General features: G+C 34.5%; 1 protein-coding gene across 5 annotated transcripts in view; it reads left to right on the plus strand.

The window, feature by feature from the left end:
- The window catches only part of LOC105209748 (dual specificity calcium/calmodulin-dependent 3',5'-cyclic nucleotide phosphodiesterase 1), a 161,142-nt gene that overhangs the window by 52,521 nt on the left and 81,833 nt on the right, over positions 1-26,788 (plus strand). For 2 of the 5 annotated variants that reach the window (XM_029038591.2, XM_029038592.2), the window contains exon 1: positions 1,326-2,704. The exons of 1 other annotated variant lie outside the window; for it this stretch is intronic. The gene's annotated coding sequence lies outside the window, so the exon portion shown is untranslated. Of the gene's footprint in view, positions 1-1,325; positions 2,705-26,788 lie in introns of those variants that run through there. 2 more of the 5 variants (XM_029038593.2, XM_011180328.3) reach the window with 2 other exon arrangements.

Here is a 26,788-nt window from a genome sequence, read left to right on the forward strand (position 1 = left end):
AATATATTTAGATTTTATTTTATATTTAGATAATATTTAGTTCTATGTGTAATCAACAGCAATAAAGCATATTTAATACAAGCTTTTAAGGTTTCACCAGTGCGCTTAGTATATTAGACACCACTGTTAGAAGTCAAACTGTTATCTCTAACATTATGTAAAGTAAAACTTTTTCTTTAAAGCTTTCGTCTAATATTTCTCACCTGCTATTTAAAGCCGAAAGCTTTCATAAAAGCTTTTAAAAAATACCGGGAAATTATACTTATATGTATGTTTGTATGTATGCTTATTTGAGCGTTTCTTTTATTTTTACCAAACAACCCCAAAGAGGCCACAAAGCAGAGACGCCTTATTTTGTTGATAAACAAAAGCAACGAAGTGTCCGCAAAGTGTGAACAACAACAAATAATATTTTTCTGTTGAATATTTAATTAACTTTTATTTCACATTCGATGCCAAGAAGGGAAGATAATTTATTTTTTCTGAACACACGCAATGTGGACGCGCCTCTTTTGTCGAACTTATCATATTTGCTATATTATTAAGGTATACATATAGACATTTATACAGAGATACACATATGACTACATGGATATCGGCAATAAGGTGCGGCGAGGCTTCGTTGGAGATTTCAAAAGTATTATGGCTTGCTTACTTGGAGAATTGAAGAACTCAAAACCAAAAAATTTTTTGACTAAAAGCTATCTTAAACCTTTGTCTTACTTAGCTTTGATATTTTTGAAATAACACATTTGCCTTAATTGATAAAAAAAGTGAATTTTCGCCTTCAAATCCAACTAATTCACTAAACAGAATAAAGCATAAAAACAAAAAATCCAAATCTCAAACAAACCGCTGACAAGCAAGGCGCACATACATATGTGATGCTTTAGCTGTACATAAATTATCTGTAGATATGTCAATGTGTTTGGCGTTTATGTTGACGCATCTCACAGCGTTTTATCGACTCTCCTAACAAAGCGAGCCGACATGGACAATAAAGAGCACAGCGTGTGTTTGCGCTCATCAATGCCGGCCACTTGCTTGACAGCATCTCTCGCCATTGTGGGTGATGCTATGACACTGGGAACTCAAACTAAAGCTAATTGAAGTTTTGTTGTACAACGGGGCTATATACAAGGCATAGATGAATTGAACTAGAACAGTAATTATATAAAATATAGTAACTTAAGTATAAACAGTTAGACAGTCTGAGTCTAGTTAGTTAGTTATAACAGCGATTGGAACAACTTGTGTCACCCTATCCAATGACAACCTGCAGTTCGTTCCTCTAACAGTGCTGCTCCCGCTTGTCGTTCCTGTGCGCAGAATTCGGTATTCTCCGCTGCGCGCTCACCATCAGCTGTTTGTTGACACCGCGCCTGCTGCTCTGCCTGACTACCCGCCGCCAGTCCCACCGACAACCAGCCGTTTTTGGCTTATTGACAGCTCCCCTCTCTGTGTATTGTGTAGCGCCATCGCTCTATTTATCACTGTTGTTGCGTTCGCCGCTCTGTATTGCTCTGCGCCGTCGCTGTCTTCGGCTCTGGCTGTCGCTGTGTGATGCGACTGCGATTTTCGCCAAATGCCAACTCCGAAAATCCAGTTTATCCCAAGAAGGCAGCATGTACGGACGTTGTAGCACAAGCACAGGCCGCTCGTAGAACGTGTTGTTTTGGTCATGAAAATTCGCGTCGCGCCGCGTCGCCTCGTATTGTTATCAGCATTGCTACGGCTACATATATATTTACTACGTCGCAGAGGTGTTCGCAACACAGCTGTTGTCGCGGTGTCTACACACATGAGCTGCGTGTAATTTTTGGCTTTTATCCGTGAGTGCGTGCGTGTGTGTGTGCGTGTGTTTTGGTGTACGCAAAAGCACGCGCCAACAGCATCAACAATCAATCGCCGCTCACACACTTGTGGCACCAGTGAACAAAAGCTGCAACCGCAGCTGTGAGCCCAAACGCGCTTACGCCTGGACCCGGGACGGTCAGACGCTGAACGGACGTTTTTGATTGCGGTTTTCGGTACGCGCCGGTATAAAAGGCTCACAGCCAAGGCTTCTGTAAAGTGCAAGCAATCGGTCATGGAAACTAAGTAGTTGAACTAAAATGTTTTCAATAGCAAAATGTGTGCAAAAAATATTGTGCAATAAATTTCGGGGTGTTAAAACCAAACATTAAACTTAGAAATAATAAAAGCAAACACAATAAATAATTCCATTTTATTGCCGACAAATGGCGAACGCCATATCCTCATACTCAAGCGAAACAATTAATTTTGCAAAGCAAAACAAAAATATTGTTTGTGTGTGTGTGAACAATGAAAATTGATTTATAAAATAAAATGAAAACAACAACAATTCAAATGTAAATAAAAACAAAAAGGAAAAAAAAGAAACTAAAAAAACAAGTCAAATTTTTGTGCGAAAAGCTATAAAGTGACATCCGTAACCTAATAAAAAAAAAAAACAAAAAAAAAATGTTTTTGCTTCAAAAATAGTTTCATAAATATTATAAAATATTTGTACTAGTGTAAGTGTATAAATTTAAAAAGTCGTGAAGCTGCTTTATAACAAAAAAAAGTAGTTTCAAGAAAAACAATAAACAAGTATTGCTGCTGAGCATTTATGAATAACTAAATAGTTGTCGCCGCTATCTTGTGTTAAAGTGAATTGATTAAAGTAAAAAAAACGGCGTTTGTAAGTCGTAAAATTAGTTAATAAAAAAAATTTATTTTTTTTTAATTTTAATTTGTTATGTTTATCTTACTATTTTTTTTTCATTTCCGTTGCATATGCTTGCTATAATTAAACAATTAGAAATAACTTTCCCACTCGCATTCAAGCCAATCCCTCGCTTAAAATGTTTTTCGAGTTGCATATGTTGATCCAGTAAATATTTTCTACGTTTTTAGTAAAAAGTGGAACATTAGGGTTGTACTAAAATGCCAGATTTACTGAATATACCACTCAACTAATTGGAAAAATTGACATTTAGCAATTTTTTATATCAAAAAATATTTTTGACTATTTAAAGTTATTGCACAGAAAAACAACTTATCTTTTCATTATAAAAAATTACTTGGATTTCATGCTGTTATATCTCGATTATAAACTCAAAAGTCTAAAACAGTGACAAACCTAATGCAAATTCATGAAAATCCACACTCACACACACAGTTGTATGTGACTCGGTATTTATTTTCAGCGCACTAAAATTTTATTTGTTTGCATTTCAATCAATTTTCAAACAAAAGTTCTGCCTGCCGCAAACACGCCCTTCATTTATTATGCCTCACTCTGCGGCGCACTGATAAGTCAACTGCTATGTTTATCTTATATCCGGCAAAAGTTTTCAATTGATAATATCATAAATTCAATTTTATGCACCTCAATCAACGCCTTTAAGTGGTTTCAGCACTTTTTCCTGCACAAAAATTCAAAATGTTGATTTTTGAGTACGCTCCCCCTCACACATGATGAACTAATCTGTGAAACATTAAGCACATGAGATTTATGTGAGAATCTGAATTGCCGCACGGCTAAATAAAGTGGCTCATAAAGTGTTTAGAAAAATAAAAATAAAAAAAAATTAATTTTAAACTACTCTCCGGAACCACTAAAATAAAAAAATTCAAATAAATATTTTTTTTGTTTTTTTTTTTAGAACTGTTAAGTGAATCGTTTTTTATAATTGACACATAAGTGGGTAATCACTCGAACTAAGTTGATTGATCAAGTGCGGTGGAAACACTTAGTGATTCGTTTGGTACAATGAGGCTAGATGGGTTAATAATGTGTTTGGAAAAATACAGATTTGAAGATTCTTATAGTTAGCAAGTAGAGGAAGTAATGGTATTCTAAGGATGACGAGATGGACACAATATTAGTATACTCTGGAGAGCAAGTTGTTTCTACATATACCACTTAAAAGATAATAGTTTCATTGGAGAATATAAGAGTGCAACAGTTTATTCAGTCAAATTATTACCCAAACCACAAATCAGTGGAATTAAAAATCACATTTCATATTCGCACTCTCACTCAATGATTTACGCATAAAAGTTGAGGAATCATCAAGTTTTCAATGAAAATTAACGCACAATTATGTGGCATTACGGCGTGTCAATGTTTTGTGAATCAGCTCAAATGCTACTAGAATGTTTTCCAATAAATCTCCAATTCAATGACATGTCTACACCGATTCCACCAATTCCACTAATGGGCCGTACAATGCGGCGTAAAACGAGAAATACAGCGAAACTTTTCCAATTAAAGCTGAATTAGCTTTGCGGTTATACGGGGGATTAATGAGAACAGAAGTTAGCATATAGCCGATTATAGTATTACAGTTAAACATGACACGACACAGTAAAAACATAAGGGTGTGAATAGACATAGATTTGTAAATATATATACATATATGTATATAGATATGTACAAATGAGTAAATTTGACTAACAAGGCAGACAAAAGTCTAAAAATCCATAAAAATATAGATATACATAGATATATATTTCTTTGTGTACATACAGCTGGTGAATAGATATTTATTGCGTTATTTGTATTGGCGCTTTTACTACTTCATTATTTCCATGGTGTTGGAAATCACTACCGCGATAAGGCATACCGTTATCATTTTAGGAAAGCGCTGGAGTCAATATGTACGCAGACTTTCACGTATACCTATATATACAGACTGGCAATGAAATCAATTTTTTAGGAAGAAGTAGTTATAAAGATAGTAATATAGCACCCAAGCACAACTAGACCGAAATGTACTAGTTAGGTACTAGTTCTATTTTATTTTTTGAGTAACAATTCTTCTTTCTATTTATTTAGTTAAGCACTTTTTTACTGAAAGCCGAAATTATTTAGTATATAACTGGCATAAGTCTGCTGTTTTCCTGACCAGTTCTATTGATTCTTCACCGATATTTCACTATAGAGTTTACATATACATATGTCACACTCACTCAATTACCACCGAAATCGAAAGCTGCTTTTAGTATATATACATATGTTATTGCCATACGATCTAGCACATAACGGATTATTTGCTTTCGATTTATATACATACATACCTAAGTGCAATAATTTCCGATTTTCACTGAAAAAAAACCACCGTCGTTATCTTTTCTATTCTTTATGTCGTCATTAAGGCTGCCACATTGACTTATCAGATTTGCCACGTTTTCTATTTTTTTAATTATTCTCACTCTCGCACTATTTTGACTAAAGTGTTAGCTTTATATACATATGTACTAGTACGTATGTGTGTAAACAGGCAAATACGAACGTACATCGATTATCCATTATTAAATAAGCGATGACTTGAGATAAATGTTATGGCTAGTTGTGATCTAAGATTTGTTATTGTTATTTGTTGTTGTTTTTTTTCGTTACATTTATTTTGCGCCCTGGCGCTGTTACTAAAATATGCTCGCATATGTTTGCTTTTATTATTGTTATTTGACGGCAATACGGACAAATGGAATGTATATACTAATAAATCGGACAAACATTTGGCCAAATGAATTTAAGTAAACATATACATATACGTAGGAAAAAGGCAGACAGGCAGATATATAATTTAGTATATACAAAAATAAATATGCCTCTAGTTAATCATACTTAACAGGTGCGTAGGTTGGAAAACAAAAGTGTATCTAATGTATCTCTGCGATTACATACTCATGTACTTACTTTCATTCAGTATTGTGTAATCAGCGCAACAGCTGTTATATTATTTTAGGTCTGCTTTTTGTTTCCATTTCGGACTTTGTCCAATATATGCAAATAATGTCTGGCGAAGTGCACATTTTTTGATACAAATTAAAAGCTATTTAGGGAGCAATGTTTTCTTTTATTCAGAACTCGATACAGATTCTAAAAGATACTAAAATTACTTATGATTACTTTTGAATTACTCTTTACTAATTCTAAAAGCGCAGATTATTTAGTACAAGTTAAAAGCAACTTAGAGACCAACGTCTTCTTTTATTCAGAACTCGATAAAAATACTGCAATTACTTATGATTACTTATAATTACTTTGAAATTACTTTTTTAAAATGAGTATGTAGTACTTAATGAAACCACCTGAATTCAGTTTTTTACTTCAATATCGCTTAGTAACAGTTGTTAATAACAAATACCTCCGAATACTTCGACTGCGTAATTGATTACTATATAGTAATCAGTTCTATATATTTTAAATATTTGCTAAATTCATACATTATAGTTAAAGTTCACCTTCAAATTTATGCTTCCCAAGCGCCCGATTATGCAGCCCTCACATAGCTAATAAAATGTTGTAAACATATGGCAACACCAACACATATACACACTTACAAAATGCATGTCAGTTGAAAATCCACCATTTATTTACCCGCAACTATTGATTTGAAGTATATGTCCGTGTGCGTATTGAGGCGTGTGCGTACAAACGTCTACTTCCGCCTTTCAACTTTTCCAAATAATTAACTCGCTCACAATTGAGTGCTTCCCGCGAGTAAATAAACACATTTTCTTTATGCTGACCAACCAACCAACCACCCACACACCTGCGCCGGCTTTCTATCGATTACCAACGCGTCAGCTTATTAGTTATGCGTTTTGATTGTGTGATTTCTTGTTTTGTCTTGTTTTGTTTATGGGCCAAGTGTGTGTTTATCCACCAGCTGCCCACCTCGCGCCGCACTTAATGGGGCGCTTTGGCGAAGACTCTCCATTTCATGCAGTTCATTGCCTGTTGGCCTCTACGCTGCTGACTCTTCCTCTTTTATAAATAGTAAATCGCTGCCCTCTTGCCTGGTGCTTGACGGTGTGTGAGAGCGCATTAGATCAAAGCGAGTTGCTCTCGTCTTACCGCGCTGGCTCGTTTGTGGTGTGGCGTGATGTGTGTTTATGTGCGCCAGTATATTGACGGATGAGATATTTTCTGTAGATATTTATTTGAGAAAATCGGTTTTTTTAAATACGCTCGTACATATGTGTGGTGATGTTTGTGTTTTTTGACGTTAATATGTAGCGTTGTTTGGAAATTAAATGTCTCAAGGTGAAATGCTTTAAGTACCACAAGCAAAACTAAATTGGCGAAAAGCAAATGATTGAATGCTATCTGACAGCGCAAATTTGTATGATTTTAGAAATATTTAGTTTGAGAACAGCAGAACAATTGAATGATAATATTTTATAATGAGCTGAAAGTAATTCATTTAGTAATGTGAAAAGCTTCTGTTGGCAAATAAAATAATTATTAAGTTCTTTTTTTTATTTTTGTAATTAGCATAATATATCATTAACTATTCATGGTTTGCTGTTACCGAAGTTATTTAATTCCCCAAAATTTTAAAATATTCCGGTTTTTGTGATTCATATCACATTAGTCGCTGATCTTTTGACGAAACAATTTATTTAATATTAACGGGTTTCCATTTTTGGTTAGTTCAACTAATATTTATACCCTGAACAGGGTATATTAAGTTTCTCACGAAATTTGTAACACCCAGAAGGCCCTATAAAGTATATATATAAATGATCAGTATGTTGAACTGAGTCGGTTTAGCCATGTCCGTCTGTCTGTCCGTCCGTCCGTCCTTCTGTCCGTCCGTCTGTCTGTATATATATGAACTAGTCCTTCAGTTTTTAAGATATCGTTTTGAGATTTTGCTGATGTTATTTTCTCTTCAAGAAGCTGCTCATTTGTCGGAAGTACTACTATATCATATAGCTGCCATACAAATTGAACGATCGGAATCAAGGGCTTGTATGGAAAATTTTCGCATTTTACTACATATCTTCACGAAATTTGAAACGGATTACTTCTTAAGGTAATAATATAATCTCCGACGAAATTGTTCGGATCGGTTAACTATATAACCTTAATGTTTCTAGCAAACAACCCGGCTAAAAAGAATTAGTAAAACGTTTTCTTTTTTTTACTTACTTTTTCTTACGTCTTTAGATTTGCTTAAACACATAGTTACTAAAAGAAATGCACCTGTGAAGGGTATATTCGCTTCGGTACAGCCGAAGTTAACATTTTTTCTTGTTTGATTACAAAATTTGAAAATTTATATTGATTTTAGGGAGACACAACTGAATCGTTAATTTCTTAAAAATACACTCTACTTGAGTTCATAAAAGTACTAAGTCAAAACTAAGTAATTTTGAATTAACTCCACAGCTATATTAATGATGAAGCTTATATAAATCTGAAATAATTGCAAATATCTAATTATGTCTTCCTCCATAACACTCACACTTCCCCCATAAATGCAATAATTATGTCACTTTACATATACACAAGCTCCAATCAAGCTAATCAATACGGAGAGGAGGCACAACCGACGCAATACAAATATGTGCATGTAGTTATTTGATAATATTTACACCACCTACAGCTAAAGCAAATGTACATAAGTAGAAACAGACGTGTGTATGTGCGATTTGTAACTGTTGATCAATGAATGAATGACCAATGCATTATTTGCACAGTTGCAACTCGGTAAGCATGACAACTACACGCTGAGCTGTCGATTATTCAAACACGTATGTAGACACGACAAATACATACAAACATTTATTGCTGCAATCATTACCTCACGGATGTTTTTCTATACTTCTACTACCCCTCATCCTTCACACTGGCGTTTGCAATTGGGAAAATGTTGCTGAATTTAAGTTGAGTGTCAACTTATCCAGTTACTAATACACTTTTAAGTGTCAAAGTGGTTACTGATAGAGTTTGCAATGAAAGTAAATTTCTGTAAAATAAACTCCAGGAATCTGTGCACAAGTCTAGAAAATATTTAGAAAGGCCGAGCAACGTTGCAAATTCAGCGTCAAATCCATATTTTTATGCCAATTCAATTCCCTGTGAGCTTTGCTGAAATTTGATTGAGTAACTGCCTCCGTCATTCATACAATTTGAGAGCTGCATTATAAAAATCATGATAAATCATCCCAAATTGGTTAGAGGAATATAAAACGTTTTTTGTACGTGTTAAGTTGTCAGCAATATACCACAAGTGACGAAGCAAAAATCGTGTATACACAGCCAACTATATATAAATATAAATATTTTTTAAATGCTTTTAGTTGTGCGCTACTGCCGACCGGTCGGTCCGCTGCCTAGCTGTGCTTTAGAATATATGAAAATATAATCGGATTTTGATTTTTTTTTTTTTTTAATTTTTCAACTTTTGTTTTTCTACGTCTCTTAAGTGTTGTTGTTTTGTTGTTTTGTAAATATATATTTCACTCTTGTTTTTGTTGTTTTTTTGCTCAGCTTGTTGCATTTGTCACTACTAGTATGTACTACTGTTTAGTTGTTGTTAGTGTTGTTGTTGCTTTGTTGCTGTGCGCACACACTTAATTTTCGTGTCACGCACGCATTTTTTCAGCCGCTGGGAATTCGCTTTTTTTGTTGTTGTTGTTGTGGTTATTGCTATTTTATTGTATTGTAGCTGCATAGCAAAACCTAAATAGTTTTCACTGAATTTTTAATTAATTCATTTGTAATTTGCACTGAATTTTGTACAGGGTTGCCATATGAACAACAAAAAATATATCGGAATTTTAAAGGACATTTAATTAAAAAAACAAGAAAAATCGTTAACTTCGGCTGTACCGAAGCTAATATACCCTTCACAGGTGCATTTCTTTTAGTAACTATATGTTTAAGCAAACCTAAAGACGTAAGAAAAAGTAAGTAAAAAAAAGCAACCATTTTACTAATTCTTTTTAGCCGGGTTGTTTGCTAGAAATTTTAAGGTTATATAGTTAACCGATCTGAACAATTTCGTCGGAGATTATATTATTACCTTAAGCAGTAATCCATGACAAATTTCCTGAAGATACCACGTCAAATACGAAAATTTTCCATACAAGCCCTTGATTCCGATCGTTCAGTTTGAATGGCAGCTATATGATATAGTAGTCCGATATCGGCTGTTCCGGCAAATGAGCAGCTTCTTGAAGAGAAAATAACACCTGCGAAATTTCAAAACGATGTCTTAAAAACTGAAGGACTAGTTCGTATATATACAGTGCAATTCTAGGTTCAATTCCATAACATTGACTCAAACCCGACTATTTCAATACACAAAAATTCAAAAAAATAAATTTAATTTTTTTTTCAAATATAGACTCATATTCTCGTTTTAAAAATAGTTGGCAACCCTCTCCACACCTCCAATTCTAAACATTTCGTTTACCAGTTTGGAAGTGAATTTTTGCAGTTGTTTTCATGTTCTCTCGCTGTTGTTATTGTTGTATGCCACATAATGATGCGGTTTAATTACGGTAGTGCTGCTTGTTGTTGTTGTGATTTGAACGAAATTCTTTTTTTTTTTTTTTTGTTTTCTTCTATACACTTGTTGCGGCAATGCGTACGTATATGCCTTTTACGTTTCGCCGCCAACGCCAACGCCGACGCCGCTGCTGCCGTTTGGCCAACAAATTTGGACGCAGCGCACGAGAGGTTTCGCTTTCAGCTACTTAGCGCTGCCGTTGCAAATTATAAACACGTTCCAAAAATGTTGGCGCATTCTTTTTATGATCGAATTGGTATTTATAGCCATGTGTGAACTCAATGTGCGTCTGCATGTGTGTACAAAACAGTGGCGATTGCATAGCATCGTTGGCACGCAGCGCTCTATCGGTGAATATGTACACGTGTATGTGAGTGTGTGTGACCGCCTGCATAGTGTTAAACTAACTAAACTTTTGACAAACTCAGCGATATTTCATCTAGTTTCTATAGTTTTTGATGTGGTGAACATCAAGCAGAGTTGATAATTAGAAGCAGAGTGCAAATGTTATGCGAAAATTATACGCATTCGCATTTTTGATATACTAATTGTACTCCGAACAAAAAAACCATGTTCAATAACGTCAGCGAAGAATTTGAGAATCTTTATTTATGAATTATTTTTATTAGAAACTTCAAGATTTGTGAAAACCTGATATAGAATCGATTCTCTATATTGATAATCCTAGCAAGATCAACTAAATTTCAGCTGAAGTCAAGATCTGTCAGAACCAAACGAAAGCCGAAGTGACGGCGAGTGAAGAAAAGTGCAATACTAGATATGTACTTCCATCAAGTGTCATAGCGAATTTCCTTCCTTGAAAATAAAAAGCACTTAAATTTATATCTGCATTCCTCGCTCGCCCGCTAACAATGGCTGCAATAAATGGCGAGTTAATGAGAAAACTAAATAAATTAAAATTTCAATGCAAGGAATTTGGGTCACAACACGCATCCTCAGCCCCCAACAACAGCAGCAACAACAACAACCTTCCAGTTCATTACGCCGATAATTGCATTATTTAAGAAATAAATTGCATGCCTCAGCTGCCACCGCTTGCTGCAACCGTGGCCGTGGCCGGGAAAGTGATACGCCGGCGTCTTGCCGCCAGGATATCGTCACTGCCCCGAAAATTGCTGTAATTCAAGGCAGTTGATTGCTGGCATTTGTCTCGCGGAAACGACGGCATCGACGCAATTAAGCGAAATAAATTTCGATGCGTGAATGCAGAAAGAAAAACAAAGGCAAAGCAGCGAGCTGGTTAATTTATGGCAACGCATCATCCACTCTTTTTTGTTTTTGTTTCATTTTTTTTTATTTTATTTAAATAATCATTTCATATTTTATCGCAGCGTGCATATTTTAAGCGCGACTGCGTGAGCATCAAGTGATAAGTGCAGGTTGTTTGTATGTATGTCTGTCTGTCTGTAAGTGTGTCAGTGTGTTTGTGTGCTTGTGAAGTGTATAATAGGTGACTTAAGACACTACAAATTGCGCATAAAAAGCGAACACAAATTAAAAATTCCAACTTGAAGCATTGAGGCATTGCATAGAACTGGTTTCTGAATTTTATTGTTGTTGTTGTTGCGCTGATTGTTGTTGCTTGCGATGAACTTGTGCGGCTCAAGTGTTTTTTGTAAATTTTTCGTGTGATTTTCGTTTATGAAACAAAGTCAAATATAAAAAGCAAGAAAAATAACAAAAACAACGCTTGTGGCAGCAAGCGCGAAACATGCAACAGGCACACACACACATACACACAAATCTCGCAGATCGCTTGAGCCGTACAAGTGGCTTGACTGGCTTGCAATCGGCAGCCTCCCGAGTCGTCAGCGCATGACAACATGACAGCTGCTGTCACTGATGACTGCTGAACATGTTGTACTGCACACGGACGGACGTACCTACTCGCGCTCACCACTTTTTTTGTTTCTGTTTTACACCGAAACTTGTTAACATTTTCGCATTTTCGGACAGCGCTTATCTGCGCTTTAACTTGTGCTGACCGCCTCTTAAATGCTACCCTTGATTGTTAATTACCACACACAGCTGTGGTGATGACGTTGATGACGCCGATTATGTTGATCACTCTTTAAATGTTGCTCATCATTGCATTCATGGTGGTCAACAGAAGCGTTCAAAAATAGTTGGTGAATGTCGTGGTCAACTTGGTTGTGTCAGACAAACTCGATGTTTCAGAGCTTTTAAGGATCAAAACAGGATTAAATATATAAAAGATTTCAAAAAGATCGGTGGGTCCAATAACATTGCAATCAACTTCTTCTCAATCAACATTTTAAAGCTTCTGAAGTATTATTTATAGATTCAAACCAATAAAATTCCCATTGTGTAATAATACCCATTATTATTACAACACAACAATGAAGAGTACAGAAATTTACTGCAAAGGGAACCCATTTTGCGCCATACTTTTAGCGCGTTTGAAAACGAGCTACGGTAAGCAGTTATGTAAACGAGTGAAAGCAGACAAAAATAAAGGACGAAAACAACACAGCGGAAGCATAACTAAATAGCTCATAAAGGCAATGCTTTCCCAATAACAACAAAAACGAATTGGGAAATTAACAAAGGCTTCGTATATTTAAAGGAATGTAAATACAAATAAAGGCACTTTTCATAGTCGATTTCCTTGTATTCGCTTGCCGCTTTTTAATTTTTCGCCATTTGCGAAATTATTTAACCGTTTAAGGGTGATACTGCCACAAATCAGCTCATTAGTAGTAGTTAAATCATTAATATTCTTTTATTCATATATAAAGTTGTATGAAATGCGACAATCACATATTTCCACGAATTAATTTAATATTTCCTTGAATAAATATTTTGCTAGATATATATTTAAAAATTTAGATCTTAGTATATGACTAATAAGCTAATCTTTGTTTAAAATTTAAATAAATAATTTATAAACAACTGCTCATTTTCTGCTGAAAACAAACAACATTTCCTCAGCAATTAATATTAATTAGCACTTCATCTAAATAGCGCTAACCTTCCTCAAGCTAATGTAAATCAGAACTATTATTTAATAAACTAATCAGCAGCAAATTCGAACTAATTTTAAAACAATTAAGTTCAATTAAAAGGAAATGACAGGCTTCGCGATAAAAGCTGTGTGCAAATTAGGTTCCCAATCGACCGATTCATTGCTTCTAATTGCCTTCACATCCACGTTATTCTGCGAATTTGATCTATTTAGAATTACTTTCTGCTCTAGGTAGCGCTGTAAAGGGTGTTTGTTTTTAAAGGTTTTCAATGTGGAAATAACTCTTTAGAAGTCGGATTTTTTGACAGCTGTCACTTGATTTATACCCTTTTTTCTTTGCCATTTCACAATGAAGAGACTTCGGAACAATTTTTATTGTCTACATACGGCTTAAAGTTGTCGGAAATTGGGCCACTCGGCTGGAATTTATTTGAACCAGCCGCAGTGGTCACTTGCCAAAAATAATTTTTAAAACAAATGGCAAACACTTTTCTTTACAATAAAGCTAAACAGCTTGGCCCTAAAATTAAATTATACGCGTTTTATTTTATCTCGAAAACCGCATGTCTAAAAAAACACCCTTTATATATATAATATTAGCTTCTATATAGACTTAACATAAGTAATACGAAGGTGTCATTCAAATATGAAATATTTGCGAGTGTTATTCGCACTTAGATTTAGCAAATGCAAATGTACAATGAAGGGAATTAAGTAATATTCAGCGGAATTGAGCAACAACAAATTCTGGGAACTAGTTAATTCATATTATTTCTAGCGTAGAATATGAGTAAATAATCATTCAATAAGTGTTAATTATTTAAATTATATACTTATTATTATTTGCTCACATTTGTGAAACGAAGAAGTTTTTTATAATAATTGTCGGACCTGCCTTCTGTGAGATGTCGAGTATTGATATTACAGTCAGTTTATGAGCATACATGAAAATATTAATTTCAGTTAAGTATGAGTACAATTTGTATTACAAAGTAATCGTGCGAGAAGTGTGTAAAATGAACATAACCACAATGAAATACAAAACATTGATAGCAACTTTCATATTCACATATATATGGTCCCGACAAACAACGCCAACAACTTATCGATTGACAGCCCTTTTAACGCACACATATTTGTATTTAATAAAGCGCAATATGTTTCCATAAACACTCGCACACAATTTACGCACGCTCGGGAAATATTCAAATTTTTTCAATAACGAAACGAACGAACGAAGTGAAGTACGCATCGTTCATTCTATTTAAATCCGCCTAAGTTATTCAGTTCCTGTCAATTTGGAAATGCTTAATAAAAAATCCGACTGCCTTATGTACGAACACCGTCTCTCAGAATGGCTCTTCAAGCATTCTGTGTATTTAATTTAGTGAAAGCGAGTGTTTGTATCACCATATGTAAATATGTATTGGTGTGATAAGCACAAAAAAAATGTTGCCAAAAATGAAGACATTTGTGCCTTTCGGTTTTATCAACCCCGAGACATGCTTGCTTCCCCACATACTCATAGAGCGCAATCATGCTATAATCAAATGTTTGGCTACAAAATTGTTTGCATAAATGATGATGAAGGTGATGATGACGGCGACAGTGGCGATGACGACAGCGTGGCATAAACTTAGGCGTGAAACACACAACAGCCAGCGCGCGGCATATGAATTTAACTGTTAATGTGTGGGAGAATGAGTGTGAATGTGAGTAAGTGTGTCTCTCATTGGGTGGTGATAAAAACGACGGCGACAATTTCACCTTAATATTTATTCATTCATATTGTTACTTCTACTTTTTTCTCTTCTTTGTTGACATACAAATTTACTGCACGATTGTGTTTGCTTGTGTGTTTTCCAATTTCAAATACGTACATTTGTAAGAAGAGGCAGTAAATAGATATTAGAAACATATGTAGTAGGGGTTTGCAAACGTGAGTATACATTTAGGCGCATTCCATAATGAAAAGTCACACATGCTCAAAAATTCAATATTTGCACAAAAAAAAATTTACGTTACTTTGCCCTTGCAATCACTCTTACCGCCGAAGATGCGCAATTTAGGTTGACTGCTCATTTGAGAGTGTGGAAATAAAGTGATCTGGGGAACAACAGCACACTTTCTTGTAGAATTCAAATTCTGTAAAGACCTTAAATTCAAGTGACTTTAATGAAACGAAAGAACCAGAAGGAATTATAACCACAATTTTAAGATAATGTTTTTTCGACAGATTACGAGAATTTACCAAACCTTTCGTACATTAAGGGGTATAATCTAATAGTAATATGAAAAGTAACAGTAGGTTCCTCTTGAATTTTTATTTTTTTTATGTATTTAACCTCCTGACTGATATCAGACAAATGTCAAAACCGAAACATACATCTCTGTTATGCCATTAGCGGTTGACTGAGTAATTACACGGTGTAGATTGTTTCGCAAATGTGTAGGATTCGTTGTTTCTGTGCTGCTAATGTCGTCGTCTTTCAGGCGTCACAACAATAATCCATTAATATTAAAAGCTTGTTACTTCGCTAATTTTCGCTTAGTTGGAGTTGAGTGATGCGGTTAAGCCGCGGCTTCTGTTGTGGCTCACCGACAAATGTTGACTTAGCGGAGTAATTAGTGTGCTCATATTGTAATCTAACATGAAACAATGTTGTGGTAAGAGCAATACATAACAGGTCACATTTATGGCGAGCTAAAATATTATGCTTGAAATATTTATTAACCGAATGTAAGTGCTTAAGCAAAGTCGGGAATCTCATTTTCTTATTAAGTAACCATCCTAAATTATTTGAAAATATTTAAGTTTGTTTGTCCTAATCACACAATTTTATTTTATGTGTATATCTGTGAAAGCGGACGTGATTTTAAAAGTTGGTTGCCTTATTTACTTTTACTCAACTTTTCGCTAGTCTACTTCTCAAATTTCTGCTTATCACTCAACAATTGCCTGACCTGAATAATAACAATGGCATCAATCTATTGGACTTTTGGCTCATTTTTATCACAAACAAACTCGCATAAAAATGTTTTCTTATTTCATCTGTATTTGTTTGCTAACTTTTCGATATTTCTTGACATTACCCCAATATACAGTAAATATGTCTAATGGACGATTCATATTTCTTGCTTTCGATCATAGTGTATTATGTTAAAAGTTTTAATGCTACAAGCGCCTAAATGTATACTTCAAAATCTGAAAATAAACAGAAATTTTTACTTTAAATAAATATGTACTGAGAGAATTGTATTTCTTAAACCGGTGTGACCTTTTCGAGTACAAAAATCAACAAATTTGCTAAAATGAAAATTTGTTTAAGAGCGGAAGTTAATTAAGAAAATATTGTTGTGGTTTTCAGCCAGCACATTTTACTCTTTAGTATACACACAAAGTAACCAACAATTTGATACTTTTTTGCACTTTCCACATAAAGCCCTGAGCAACGTGCTTAGTGATGGGAATTTTTTTTATTTTCTCAATTAATTAAAGTAGAAATTTGAAACTCACATTGTGCCAAGCCACATTTTCTTATATTTCTTGCTCTTCAGTGGTAGCAAAGCGATAATCTTCTATGAAAATATGTGTTGTGTATTTCGAAAGTCACTTAATTAGAAAAGGCTAACCATTGCAGCCTCTCAATTGCAGCAAATGTTGGTTTGTTTTCTTGTATATCCAATTCTTCCACATAAATGCGCTCTTTCTCTGCTAAACTCTTTCTATAAATTGCGTTAGAAGTTGTTGCTGCTTTTGCACTACCATTTCTATATCCTAACGTAACTTCTGCTAATGCTTATCAGCCTGAATGCACTGCAGACTTTTCTCGGGAGCATTGTAAATATGTGCAGAAAACTTAAAATAACAAAATAAGTTTTCACAAATGTCGAAAACACACATAAATTGAGAAGAAATGTGAAGTCTAATTCTAGGCGCAACTTGGATTGCTTTATCAGTGCACTCACAGACTGCGTTTACGTTTGCAAAATTCAAATAGAATTATAAATGAAATTAGAATTTAGAGAGAGATGCAAGGAGTAAGCAAACCTAATTTTTCATTAAATTTTGCTAATCCTTTCTATACCCTGAACAGGGTATATTAAGTTTGTCACGAAGTTTGTAACACCCAGAAGGAAGCGTCGGAGGCCCTATAAAGTATATATACAAATGATCAGTATGTTGAACTGAGTCGATTTAGTCATGTCCGTCCGTCCGTCTGTCTGTATATATACGAATTAGTCCTTCAGTTTTTAAGATATCGTTTTGAAATTTTGCAGATGTTAGTTTCTCTTCAAGAAGCTGCTCATTTGTCGGAACTGCCGATATCGGACCACTATATCATATAGCTGCCATACAAACTGAACGATCGCAATCAAGAGCTTGTATGGAAAACTATCGCATTTTACTACATATCTTCACAAAATTTGGTGTGAGTTATTGCTCATAGAAATAATTTAATCTCCGAAAAAATTGTTCAAATCGGTTCACTATAGCATATAGCTGCCATACAAACCGAACGATCGGAATCAATGGCTTGTATGGAAAACTTCCGCATTTTACTACATATCTTCACGAAATTTGGTGTGAGTTATTGTTCATAGAAATAATTTAATTTCCGAAAAAATTGTTCACATCGGTTCACTATAGCATATAGCTGCCATACATACCGAACGATCGGAATCAATGGCTTGTATGGAAAATTTTCGCATTTGTTCTTCACGAAATTTTACATGGATTACTGCTTATGGTAATAATATAATCTCCGAAGAAATTGTTCGGATCAGTTAACTATATAACCTTAATGTTTCTAGCAAACAACCCGACTAAAAAGAATTAGAAAAATATATTATTTTTTTTTTACTTATTTTTTCCTACGTCTTTAGATTTGCTTAAACACAAAGAAATGCACCTGTGAAGGGTATATTAGCTTCGGTACAGCCAAAATAAACGTTTTTTCTTGTTTAAAATTAACAAATAAATGAACTGTGCGAGTGTGCTGTATTTCTCAATCTCTTTGTCTGTCACAGTATTCACAAATAAATGTACTCCTTTTCAAAATTTAACACCCAATATTTATCAAATTTGTAAGTTGCCATTATGGTGTAATACTGAAAAAATAAAAATTTGCTACTTGAAAGTTACAAATCTCAATAATTAAGACTAATTTCGACGAATTCGCAACAAATCTCGACATTAATAACGCTTCCAACTTTGCGAAGTATGATTTCTCATTCAAGAAGAATTATGTTTCATCAAACGCACTTGCGAATTCTTTGCCTATTTATAGGCGCATAAAAGCATAGTAGCATCGCTCACGGCATTCCAGTCGGTTTTCGAGGCGCCAAAGCAAATGCCGCGCTGAAAAATGGTTTTCCATCACTTTTCCAACCGCACACAGCCAAGCAGCAACAAACACTAACATGCAAATACATGTACGAGTATTTACCGCACAAGTTGTTTCAGTAAATGTTCGAGTAAGCGCGAATGCTAAAGTGAAGGCCATCAACAGTAGGAGTCTCCTCTACACCGGCTGACTTCTGACCCGAAAGTCATGTCAGACAGCAAGCTGCGAGCGCTGAAGATATATTGCTGACATTTACCAATGGCGGCGGTAATATTCAACGCAATAAAAATGCAAAATAGAATTTTTAAAGAAACATAAAGGAACTTTGCTGTTGAGTGTCTAATACATAAAAGTAAGGCCACATGCAAGTGGTTCGGAATTGCTACGTAAGACGCGCTAATGCGTTCTACTTACAGCTGTTGAGCTAAATAGTGCGTGTATAAAAAACGGAGAGTAGCTGGGGGCAACAGTGTGCTGTTTAACATTAAGAAAGCTTGCAGACATTTGTCAAAAGCACTTAAAGCATTTCAATACGCTGAAGGTGTGGATATGAAGAATTTGAAAATTTTTTATTTTTAATATCTTAAATGAGGCTTTTGGTCGCCAAGGAGCCTTTAAATTTTATTGAACTTTTTTTACTATTATAAAACCAGCCGCAGTGCCTGATATGCCATACAACAGCAGCAATGGCAATAAAACTCAAAACTAATATGTGTATTAATATAAATTCCACATTCACATATTCGAATTGTGGCACATAGTCACGTATATAGACATATATTAAAAGACTTCAAATGTTTACCAATAAAATGAGTTCATTCCATGGCGTGCACAGTTCATTACTCATACGCACCGGTGTCCACAAATAATCAAGCATTCAAGTGTGTGTTTTTGGTTTATTGGCGCATGCAGCCATAATATTTAAAATTGCATTTCATTATTGCTTAAATATGTTTGCATATTTTTAAGGCGACGCAAATATATGCATAAATTCAATGAAAATAATTTCGGAAGTGCAATCTGCATATTAAATATTAATCGGAGACTTTTTTGTAGTCGAATATGTACAGAATTGGAAAATAAAAGGTTTAAGCTTTTGCAACTTGAAAATGAAAAATAATCAATATTTTATGGCAAAAACTATTGGCTAGGAAAATTAAAATAGAAATCTTTATTGTTGCGCTTTGATACACAGATTCAGAATTTGAGTAGCATTTCCTTCATCGTAGCAAATACAGCTTGCATAAGCTCACTTTACTGCTTTGTATCGGAAATTAAATTTTCTCACTAGTTTGCATGCTAATAGAAGTATTATTGAACAAGTTAGGAAGGACTAAGTTCGGTTGTGACCGAACATTTTATACTCTCGCAATTTATTTATTTCTTATTATTTATTAGACAAATTGTCCCACATATTCGTCATATATATGGTTTAAAGTCCATTGAAAGTTGGAAACCCTAATATTAGGTTAGACGCACCGAGGTCTTCATGTTCGATATATGGGGCCTTGAAAACTTATGGTCCGATTTCGGCGATGTTTAGAAAGGGGCTGTCACACTATAAATGCAGTATTTATGCAAAGTTCTGCACTGATATCTTTTCGGGTCGACTTCAAAGTTCTGGTATATGGGAAGTAGGCGTGGTTGTGAACCGATTTGACCTATTTTCACAATATATCATTGGGAAGCAAGGAAAATATTATAAACCAAATTTCATTGATATTGGTCGAGTAGTTTCGGAGATACGGTTTTCGATCCATAGGTGGGCGGAGCCACACCCAATTTTGTGTACCAATTTGGGTGGAGCCCTTCTGTACCTTCTTTATAATGAAATTTAAGGTTTCTGGTGTTTTTCCTTAATGAATTAAAGCATTTTTAGTAGTTTTCAACATAACCTTGGTATGGTCTGTGGGCGTGGTTATAATCCGAAATTCTCCATTTATGGACTATATAAGGAAATGCCTGAAAAAAACGACTCCTGAGAATTACGTTGATATAGCTTTAGTAGTTTACGAGATATGTACAAAAAAAAATTATTATAGGGCGGGGCCATGCCCACTTTCCCAAAAAAATACATCCAAATATGTCCCTTCCTAGAACAATCCTTTGAACCAAATTTTCATGGCTTTATTTATGGCTTAGTTATGGCACTTTATATATTTTCGGTTCTCACCATTTTGTGGCCGTGACAGTGGTCCGATTTTACTCGAAAGCAACCTTCCTATGGTGCCAAGAAACAAGTTTCATGAAGATATCTTAATTTTTACTCAAGTTACAGCTTGCACAGACGGATGGACAGACAGACATCTGGATTTGAGCTCCACTCTTCACCCTGATCACTTTGGTATATATAACCCTATATCTAACTCGTTTAGTTTTGGGTGATACAAACAACCGTTATGTGAACAAAACTATAATAACTTTGTTGCTAGCAACTTTGTTGCCAGAGTATAAAAATATTATTATTATTAACACTTTGCTGAATATATTATCTTAATATATAAAAATCACGTGTCACGTTGTTTGTTTTCGATGGACTCCTAAACTACTGAACCGATTTTAATGAAATTTTTAACACTGTGTGCAGTTTGGTCCAACTTGAAAGATAGGATAGTTTATAACTCTCCTTATAGTCGCATTATTTATTTATTGCAAATTATTTGTTTATTATTAACAAAGAGCTATCCACCAGTTGGTGGCGCTAAGTGCGCTATGTTACAGTAGATGGCGCTACATTTCTTTCTAAATTTTCATGGATTTAGGCTGTCATAACAAAAGCTGCCACTTGCTAAAAACATTAAATGAAAATGCGTTGTTTGAAGTTTATATTATTTGTGGTAAAGTTATACGAATCTATGACTTCCAATATTCTAAATTTAAGAAAAAATCACATTCAATCCGTGAAATAAATAAAGTTATGTACATATGTATGGTCAGACAAATAAGCAATGCTGCCACTCTTTTCCAGTAAATCTTCCTCGAATTTGGGAGATTTCAGAGGAATTTAGGAAATCGCAGAGTTGATTTCTGCATGTATTTCCTAAATGCAAAAAAAAAATCATTTATTTGCATTTAGGTATAGAATTTTGTATGGCTAATGCCCGGTTTCACAGTCCATACTTAAGTTGTGCCTAAATAAAATCTTAGCTAAGTATTGTTGCAAACTGAGTAGTCGTTTGCGTTTCACAGTCAATGCTTAATTTCTATAAAATTTTATTATGATATATGTCAACGTTATGGGCAACATATGTTTTACAAATGTCATTCATAAAAATATGTTTGAAATATTTAAATTATAACAGACAATACATAAATTTGCGAGGAAAATTATATCAAAAATTGATGAAAACAACAAAAGAACCCCAAATTTCATCACTAGCTAGTCGGAGCACCTATGGGAACTGAAGGAAAAGTATAAGCTGTTATTGAGTGCAAACGAACGGACACTTGCCCTACGCTACGAAAGATGTCGCTGAAAATTCAAAGCAAATTCAAAACAAAAATAAGCTGTTATTTAAGCATTGCTTAAGCCTCCCATTTTCAGTGCTTAAGCATAACCTAAGTATGAACTGTAAAACACTAGTTTCCTGTTTTATCTTAAGCACAACATAAGTATGGAGTACATTTGGAGTTAAATTTAAAGCTATATGTGCTATTGCAGTAGATGGCGCTACATGAGAATACATTTATTGACACTTATTTGTGATACTAACGACTGACGTTGTAAGGTAATTGAATAAGTGCGCTGTATTAGGCTAGATGGCGCTATAGAAGCAGATGCTGTTATATTAAAAGTCCAAACGTTTATTTTAGCTAAAATTTATTAAACGTAAATCGTGTGTTTAAAATTGTGTCATGTTAGCGAGTTGGAGAGCCATCTTCTTTATTTGTTAGCGTGTAAACAAAACAAGGAACGAACTTCGCCAAAAATATTTAAATTTATCAGAGACGTTATTCCCTGAATATATTAATATTCCATACAAATAAATGGCCTTGAACAGAGTTCAAAAAGCGTTTTAACTATTTCAAATAAAAATTGGGCGGGGCGAAGTTCGCCGGGTCAGCTAATATATTTATATTTTCCAGTGCTCTACATAATTTTCTAAGCTTGATAAAAGGCTTTATGAGGGTATAATATGGAGACAAAACTTATTTATATTTTATTTTAATTGTATATGAGGAAAATTATAAAAATAAAATCATAGAATTTATTTAAAATATTCTCACTATGGGATACTAGTTAAAACACCTAACTGATGACTTAAAAGTATCAAATTTCCGTTTCGTAATAACGAACTGTGTTATAAATGATTTTTGTGTGTTTTGAAAATAAACTTATTTTAGCTTTTCATTCAAATTCGATGAAATATAATTGACTTATATTAAAATAAATAAATTTTGCAAAAATGCGCACATAAAAATTTATTCACTTATATATAAAGCAAAGGTATACACACAGTTACAAACCGATAAATAAATTTTGTTCAACAAACTGCTTCGTACTTCCAATGAAATCCTATTAAAATGCAAATCTCTGTAATAGAAGTGAACATTAAAAATCTAAATTAAAACCGCAAATGCCAGCGACATATGTGTGCCCACAATTATTTAATAAATATAGAATATGTAAGCCATAAAATGTGGCAAGCACAGAATGACCACAATTTTCATTGGTTAATAGTTTGCAACGAATGACTTTTGTGTGGTCCACACAAAGAAAATTTTGAAAAAAATTAAGAAAATATTTACAATACCTGCATAGTTGAAAACTACAAATAATTTGGTTATCAAAGGCTTCCACGAATTGCTGCTTATATTCTACTGTTGTAATATTTTTTGTATGCTTATTTTCCACTGCGCCCTCGAAGCCATAGACATCGCACACCAATTAGAACCCGCTCTTCCCGGCACAATTGCAGGCTGTTCGGCAGAGTGCATTGGCCGCGACGTGTTCGCATGTCACAGGGCGTATACTCAGTACAGCTTTATGTGCAACAACCACAGTGTGGCATGATTATGCATGCAACACACATGGCGCTTACGTCCATATGTCTGTCTATAATTGAACACAACACGTTTTCCAGCGAAAGGATACAACGCTAACAATTGAGTTGAGTACTAAGTACCGCCATACGCCAGCGAGTTATTAGCGGTCACGCTGTCAGCCTAGTGACTTCGCTTACCACAAGTATAGACAATAAATTAGCGTAGCAAGCCGTGCCATCAATACTGCTGGCGCCATTGATAATAATGGCAAAAATGGCGGCAGCAATTAACCTCATTACCTATGCCTCCATGCAGTTATGAGTTTCACATGGATGATAATATATATATACAAGCATATCATTTGCATTCGCCAGTGTATAGTTTGCATATATTATTCTAGACTTTCGTGTTTGTACGCACTTGCCACAGTGCTTTCTGCCGCAATGCGCCCGATTTTGTTGTACCACAGCGCTTCACATGTGGCATTCCCATGACTATCATCACCAACTACTTAGATACATATTAACTATTACCCTCGTTAGCTATTATGCAGGCAGAAACTGGTGTGAAATACACTCTTTATGAACTGCTTTGCAACTAGTCTGAAGTGCAAGTTCGCTCTCTCTCTCATAACTGACTTTTTTCATACAAATAATTCATTTTCCATACAATGTGCAACGAGCGGTTGTTAGCCACATTTCGGTAAGATATTTCAGCTTAAATAATAAATCCAGCTCAAATTGAAATTCAATCAAATTTAAAAACTTCATAAAAATTATTTTACACTTGGTCCAAATCTGAACTTTTTCGGACTAGTTTGTGTTCAGTTCGAAAATAGTTACTTTTATACTTTTCATTTAACTGCAGTTTACCTATGTATGTATCTTTGCAATTTTGACGCCGTGGCAATTATACAAATTACAGTGTTGCACCATAATTAAAAATACCGTGGAACTGTTAAACTCTTAATTAAAATAAATACTATGAAATATTAAAACGTTAAGTATATAACACTTTAATGGTTTCAGCTGTTAACCTCACACAAATGAGTGGCAAAATATAAAAAAATTGTCGCCATGAAAACGGTAAAGTAATGAATATTTTTGGTCATTAAAATTCGTGCTTTGGAAGTTCATTATTTTAATTAAGTTTCGAAATTAAAAATTAACTAATTTTATAATGAAATTAGATTAACAGAAATTTTTTAATAAAATAAAAAAAAAATTTAAATCGATATCTAATATTAGAAACAAGAAAAAACGTTAACTTCGGCTGTACCGAAGCTAATATACCCTTCACAGGTGCATTTCTTTTAGTAACTATGTGTTTAAAGAAAATCTAAAGACATAAGAAAAAGTAAGTAAAAAAAAGAAAACATTTTACTAATTATTTTTAGCCGGGTTGTTTGCTAGAAACATTAAGGTGATATAGTTAACCGATCTGAACAATTTCTTCGGAGATTGTATTATTACCTTAAGCAGTAATACAAGTCAAATTTCGTGAAGATACCACGTCAAATGTGAAAATTTTCCATACAAGCCCTTGATTCCGATCGTTCGGTTTGTATGGCAGCTATATGCTATAGTAAACCGAACTGAACAATTTTTTCAGGAGATTAAATTATTTCTATAAGCAATAACTCACACCAAATTTCGTGAAGATATGTGGTAAAATGCGGAAGTTTTCCATACAAGCCCTTGATTCCGATCGTTCAGTTTGTATGACAGCTATATGATATAGTAGTACTTCCGACAAATGAGCAGCTTCTTGAAGAGAAAATAACATCTGCAAAATTTCTGAACATCTTAAAAACTGAAGGACTAGTTCGTATATATACAGACAGACAGACGGACAGACAGACAGACGGACGGACATGACTAAATCGACTCAGTTCAACATACTGATCATTTATATATATACTTTATAGGGCCTCCGACGCTTCCTTCTGGGTGTTACAAACTTCGTGACAAACTTAATATACCCTGTTCAGGGTATAAAAATATTGGTATTTCATAAATTTTTTTTGCCGAAAATCTGACCAGAACATATAATTATTTTAATATTGAGCGTGACTGCCAAAGTCCCAGCATGTTTTCAGTGCTCATGATACCCAGTTGTCCACAGCAAATTGTGCAATATTTGTGGCTTAAACTGACAGTCAACGGAATTCATTATTTCCACGCTTGGCACATACATGTAATAAGGTCACAGCGCGCTTTGCAAAGTTCAGCGCATTTAATTTGAAATTTGACCACACATTACTGTAAACCAAACTGTGCGATTATTTTCTGGGTGCCATGCAATTATTTGGGGATTTAATTAATAGTCAAACAAATCGCATGAACCACACAACGAATTGGAAATTTGCGCGGAATATTGCGCAATAATTTGAGTTTCACAAATCTTGAATGTGCTGAAATTGGAAATTTCATTAATCCTTCTGCCAATAAATGGAAAATTCAGTGGTGATTTTGAGGTTGGAAGTCAAGGCTGTGTTTATAAACACAAAATTCGTCTCCACCCGTACGCTATATGATAACTAAAATATCTATTTTCGAAACCTACGCCCGATAAGCATTTCATTAAACATTTCACCTGTCGATGCTATGTTCACAACCTCAAATAACTCGCACCAGTAATCGTGTTCAATAAAATAGCAGCGCTTGTATTTATTGAAAACATTTGCTTTACATTGCCATATCCAAAATCGTAAATTCCAAAAACTAACTGTAATCTCACTAATTACTATTCATGATACAACGACCGAATAGACCGTTCAAATAACGCGATACGATACAGAGATTAGAGTGAAATGCTTACCACAACTACAATGTAGTACATGGAAAGCAGGTCGTTAGTGCGCAGCGACACGGCGTATACGCAATATTCAATGCGATGCGATTTCACATAAACCAAAAATCACTCAAATGTCAGATAAGCCTATACCACTGGCGTTATCTCTGCTACACGAACTGATATTTTGCTATAAAATGTTCGTGGAAATATCAGTTGAAATAGTACTATGCGCACGTGTATCTACACATTTAAGTGGATTTATTTGTGTTGAGCTTTCCACGCGCCAAATGCTAAATGCCTGTAGTTATGGAAATATTTTCATTTGTGGC

Source organism: Zeugodacus cucurbitae, chromosome 3 (genome assembly GCF_028554725.1).
Source record: "Zeugodacus cucurbitae isolate PBARC_wt_2022May chromosome 3, idZeuCucr1.2, whole genome shotgun sequence".
NCBI classification, from domain to species: Eukaryota; Metazoa; Arthropoda; class Insecta; order Diptera; family Tephritidae; genus Zeugodacus; species Zeugodacus cucurbitae.